This window comes from Acomys russatus, chromosome 5 (genome assembly GCF_903995435.1).
Source record: "Acomys russatus chromosome 5, mAcoRus1.1, whole genome shotgun sequence".
Taxonomy (NCBI): domain Eukaryota; kingdom Metazoa; phylum Chordata; class Mammalia; order Rodentia; family Muridae; genus Acomys; species Acomys russatus.
In genome coordinates this window covers 12,866,996-12,872,995 of record NC_067141.1, presented here as the reverse complement: position 1 = coordinate 12,872,995, position 6,000 = coordinate 12,866,996, and positions in this window count along the sequence as shown.

Below are 6,000 nucleotides of genomic sequence, written 5' to 3'. Positions count from 1 at the left end.
GGTGCACCCCCTCACATTCTAGAAGTCTCCATGGCCACACTGGGGCAGGGGCTGGTTTCCTTGGGCATGGGTAGTGCATGCTACATCCAGCTTCGCCTTGTAAAACTGCGCGGAGGACACCGTCAGATAAGCTGCACAGGCTTTCCATCAGAGGAACGAAATTCCGCTGAAGTATTTCAGGAGGTTCTGCCCATTCAGGGGTTAAACCAGATTCTTATTTTGCTTATCTTTGAAAATAAAACAATATTTAAAAGTATTCAGATCAGGGAGGCCATCTGGCGGGGAGCACGCAGCTGCTTCCCTTCCATTGTGCTGCCTCTAATTTATCCATGCTAGGGCCTCCGCTGCGCACTCGCGAGATCATTATTCGCATTCTGTTCTCTGTGTGCGAGTTCTGTTCTATGAGAGGCCTGAAAAGGCATCTGGGCTGGCCATCTCCGGCTACTCAGGACCTTCCTTCCTCTCCCCAGCCTCTGTCACAGAGCAAAGGAAGGGGTCTAGGGATGCAAAGGTGGACAGAGTCACCTTGTCCCTTTGGGTCTCTCTCACTCCCATATGTTCTCCCCCACCCCACCCCACCCCACCCCCACCCTATTGCTCTCCTTCACACCCACCCTCTCTCTTTCACACACATACAAACACGTACACACACATACCGTCTTTCACAAGCTCGCTCCTTCCCTCCCTCCCTCCTTCCCTCCCCTGGGCACATCTTCTTTCATCCATTTCCCTCCCTTCCCCCGCTGTGTTAGGGGGCAATTACTGGAGGGTGACTACAATGCCACTGCCTAACTGTCTTGTACTCCAGCCACATGAGAGCCAACATGTCTGAAAGTGTGTCTCTTTCCCCTGGGTAGTTAAGGTTTGGTGCTGCCCATGCAGGGACCCTCTCAAGCACACAAGAAGAGGAGCAGCTGGTTCTCAAACACCTGAGCTCCTGAGACTATTGGACCCATTCGGCAGCACGAACCCTTCCACGTTGACTTGGAGAAGAAGAGGATGAGGGTCTCAGTGGTGACGGGAGTTGTCTGCAGTCACATGGGTATCTTAATGTGTCTGGTGCCTAGGGTGGATTCTGGGGTCTTTAGATATCCAACACCCTCTCCTAGCCTGTGCTCTCTCCTGTCTCCATAAGTCACACCAAGCAGGAAGTATATGGCATTAAATGGACCGTTGAGTCACTTGTATAGTAGGGACAATGGTTATACTGTCCTCAATATTATCAGGATATTTAAACCCAGTCATTCACATTAACCCCTAGGCAGTGTTCACTGGTGTCACGCTTGTTACCAAACTGCAAGAACCCTGTTTTGGAGCATTCCTAGGAACTCAATAGAACATACTGGAGTTTTCTTCTGTCACTAATGTGGGGATACACACACACACACACACACACACACACACACACACACACACACATACATACACACACACACACAAACACACACACACACACACATACATACACACACACACACAAACACACACACACACACACACACACACACACACACACACACACACACCAAGTACCCACCCAGTGTGAGGCCCGTGCTCTTCAGGGCTGATCAATGCTGGCCCTGTGCTTGTATGGCACTCACTGACTAGCCTGGCTACCTTGCTCGAATGGTCTCCAATCCAGGCTGGCCAGTCAGGTGATGGCCTACAAGGCCGCTCTGCCAGCCTCTGTTGGTGCCAGCTTTATTGAGCGTCCAGGTCAAAGGTCACAGGCTTCATAGCCAAACAGATCCGTGGCTGTCCAGTCACTGTATTGTTCCACTCAGCTACAGCCTATAGAGACCAAGCTTCCTGCTTTGCTTCAGAGACTGCCCGCCATAATAGCTCCAAGGACCATAGCCACTGGCTAGCCGTGTGACTCTGGGCATGTGGTTAACCCTTCTGTGCCTCGGTTTTTCACGTGTACTTTGAGGGTCTGCATACTGACCTTGGGGAGCTACTTAATGGTTGTATGTGGCCTTCCACAGATGGCTGACACTGTACCAGTATTCGTTTCTTTCTTTCACTGTTTCTGGGGTCATTGGAAACCCTGAGTCTACATGCTCCCCTGGGAGGTCTGTGCAAAGGCCAGAGTCACTAGTCCCCAGGGCTATTGTGGTGGGCAGGCTTTGGGTTCTATAGGTTGCACCTGGTGGAGTGACACGCACAGTGACCAGACGGGCTTGAATGAAAGATCCAGTGACCTGGTAATTTGAATTACCACTGGAAATAATGAACTGAGCACTCTAAACTAGTTCCCCTACAGGCACCCTGGGCTGAGAGGAAGAAAACTGTCTGTTGTGTCACACAGACCATTGGAGTCTTCTGTGCACATGGAAATCACTAGGCGACAACAGCAGTGTGAACATGTTTGAAGCCTCTTGCCCGCTCTGCATTTTGCGGAGCAAACCCGAGCTATGCCATATGACTGCTGACGAGATTGGCATCTGGCTGGGTTTGGCTGGGTCAGAACTGGAGCAGATGGACAGAACCACCCACCCACCTGTCCCTGCTATCAGAGACCATGGCTTTAGGCGTCACCACTGTTGTTAGGGTGTCTCTAGTCCCTAAGCCAAGGTGTCTCATTTACAGATTGCCTGGCACCAGGGGGGACTCTGGGGCCCATTCCTGCAATGGGTCCGAACAGTTCTAGGCTGGCAAGGTGACCATGCTTCCGGAGTCTCTGGAGTCTTTGCTCTGGAATTAGGTGATGCTCCCAAGCTCTGGGCTGTGTGGTCCTTAATTCTTAGCCCTAGCATATGCAGGCTTGAGCGTGGTGCAAGTGACTGATACCTTGTGATGCGCAGATGGTGCTGGAGGAGGAGGGGAACGGTTATTGGGAGAAACCCCATGGTGAAACTTTAAGACTAACTGCCTGGCTTCTCTGGCATCTATCTGATAAAGCAAGGCTGTGCCAGGCTTTAACATTTGTTGAAAGCTGGAGGCTGAGCAGCCGCAAAAGGCAGAAGGAAGTGATGGTGGCAGGTTTTTGTCAAAGAGAAATTAATTTCAGATCCTATGTCTGAAAGTGTTAAAACTGAAAGAGGGAATCCCCAGGTCATGGCTTCCATATGGTAAAGCTAAAGGTCAGAGAGAGGCCAGGGCTCATATCAGGGTAGCCAGCCAGTGTGTTTGAACCTGGTTTCAGAGATATGGGGAGTTCTGTGCAGGACCTCCCTACCCACAGTTCCCTGCAATGTTGGCAGGTTTCAAAACACAGCCCTTCAAGGAAGCTCCTACTTGGTGCTGGTGCTCAGCTACAACATGGCCAGCCTCATGAAGCCCAGACTGTTATCTGTGCCTGCAGGAGTGAGAAGGGTCTTGTACAGGTGGGCTCTTGGACTTGCCTGTTCTGAAAGGTCATTTCTGTGTCTCTATGGTCTCAGGTGTGCCACGGCACCCAGCCCTGCCTCTTCCTCTTTCTTTAGCCAGCACCTGGAACAGGCTTTTTCTTTCTTTCTTTCTTTCTTTCTTTCTTTCTTTCTTTCTTTTTCTTTTCTTTCTTTCTTTCTTTCTTTCTTTCTTTCTTTTTTTTTTTCTTTCTTTTTTCTTTCTCTTTCTTTTCTTTTCTTTCTTCTCTTTTTTCTTTTCTTTTTTCTTTCTTTCTTTCTTTCTTTCTTTCTTCTTCTTCTTCTTTCTTTCTTTCCGTGACTTCTTCTCTGTGAAGGACACGTGCCACCAGACCAGACCAGCCTGTGTCCCCCAGCCCTTCTCGTTCTGGGTGTGAACTTGTAGTGCATCCTGCAAGCAGGAATTGGGATGCTGCAAGACTCAGGGCCCCTGCCAGCAAGGCATTCAGAGAAGGAGGCTTTAAAGTGACCCAGCTCATCTCCTCCTCTTTGGCTGTGCCTTCTTCCTCCCTCTGTGCAGAGGCCCTGTGAGATGGAAGCTGACATTTAGTCAGAGTCTTGAAGGGGCCAGGAAAGGAAGGAACTGTGGCCTGGATGAAGTGCTGGACCACTTGAGCCTAAGTCAGATGACAGCTGAAGCCAAAATGCCCCTCTGTGGATGTGCAGATAGTGATGATGGGGTGCCAGGCCCTTGGGTTTCTTACCCCATCTATCTCTTAGGAGCTACGAGTTCTTGGGAAGCAAAGAACTATGCTGCACCAGCTTTCTCTATAGAAAGCAGGACTGGATGAGCAGGTGCCTATACGCAGTTATCAGCTTCCTGGTTGATAACTCTAGATAGCATGGGATCGCCTGCACTCTGGCTATCATCTTCAAGATAAGCGAGAGGTTTCCCACTGTGAATGGCTCTTTAGAAGTTACTAGGGGTTCTCTCTTGTACAGGCTGTTTGTCTTGTTTCCTCTAGACACATAGGGACAAGCATGATCCTAGAAACTGGGCTGCCACCTGCTTTTTCCTGGAGTTCGTGACCTCATATTGGATGCAAATGGGGAAGTTGGGCATCTAGGCTTAGGACTGTAAACATGTAGAAAGCAGGCAGCACAGGGAGGGCCTGAGGCCCCGTCCAGTGATGCAAAGACTGTGTTTCACTTATGGAAGCTTGCTGTGTCCCACGTGGGGGCTATGCATTTTCTCTATATTACCTCTTCAGATTCATGCTGGAAGGCAGCAGTGGTTTTACTCTCATACATGAAAATCTTAAGTCTCAGGATGTGTGAGTTCATAAAGCTGGTAACCACTGAGCTAAACTAAAAGGTGGCTGTGCCCACTTTAAGGTACAACTTAATGTGTTGAATTCATAGAAATCCTTTTTTTTTTTTTTTTAAACTATGTCCCACCTTTTTCTACTAAACTGAGGCTCAGTGGGTATCATGCTAGGGAGAGAGGAGGGGGTATTTACTATGGAGATTGGATCATTGTGAATATGCATTTCCCATAGATACGGGTCATAAAATGACCGCTTTTTCTATGGACTGTTTCTACGCTATAATGCATGTAAAGCCATTGTTGTTAACAACAACGTTTGGTGGTGAAATTATTATACAGTCAGGTATATAATTTATAAAACCTCCTGTGGTATGTAAGGTGTGGTGGTGCATGTCTTTAATCCCAGGACACTATAAGGGGATCTCTGTAAGTTCAAGGCCAACCTGGCCTACATAGGAAGTTCCAAGGCAGCCGGGGCCACATTGTGACGCCCTGGGTGTCAGTCCCACAGGAAGCTCTTTAAGCAGAAAGGCAAACAACTCAAAAATAGCTTCAGGAAGTCTCTGAAACTGACCAGATTCACTAGCCCTTCCCTTCCAGAGTAAGCTGAGCTCCAAAAAGTAGTTTCAGACAAGACAAGCTCAAAAGAAGACTCAGATTGAGCCAGGCATGGTGGTGCTCACCTGTGATCCCCGCACTCGAGGAGGCAGAGGCAGGCAGATCTTTGTGAGTTCAAGGCCAACCTGGTCTGCAAAGCAAGTCCAGGACAGCCCAGACAAGGCTACACAGAGAAACCCTGTCTCAAAAAACAAAGAAACAAACAAACAAAAACCCAAACAACAACAATAAAACCCAGCCTATCTGTAGACCAACTGAGGCACCTGGAAACGACACTCTCGAACCTGTTGAACTGCTTGCAGGTTGTTCAGTGTGCTTCAGGGTTCCGAATTTTTATGAGTTGTCACTCATGCTGGCATGGGCATTGGTGATGTAGCTGTCTGTGAGTCATTTCTGTTCCTGTCAGTAACTCCAATAAAACTGATTGGCTTACCAAGTTGGACTTTGGAGGTATCCGTCCTTTGGTCTGTCGTGGGTTCGCTATCTTTTTGTGAGTAGATGTGCATCCTCCCAGGAAAAGTCTTGTCACACAGCCGACCCTATCTCAGAAAACAAAACTCCCGTGGTGCATGTGATACACACTTGGTGCCAGCAGGAAAAGCCTGCTGAGCACGGTGAGAGGATATCAGCCGAGGAAGCACTGATAAGCAGCTCCAGGCATCAGGAAAGAGGGAATTTGGCAAGGAACCTATCAGGGTCAGATTACAGCAGGGGCTTGCTAGGGGAAGAGGACACAAGGGAGAAGTGACAGTAAGGCCAGCACGGCTA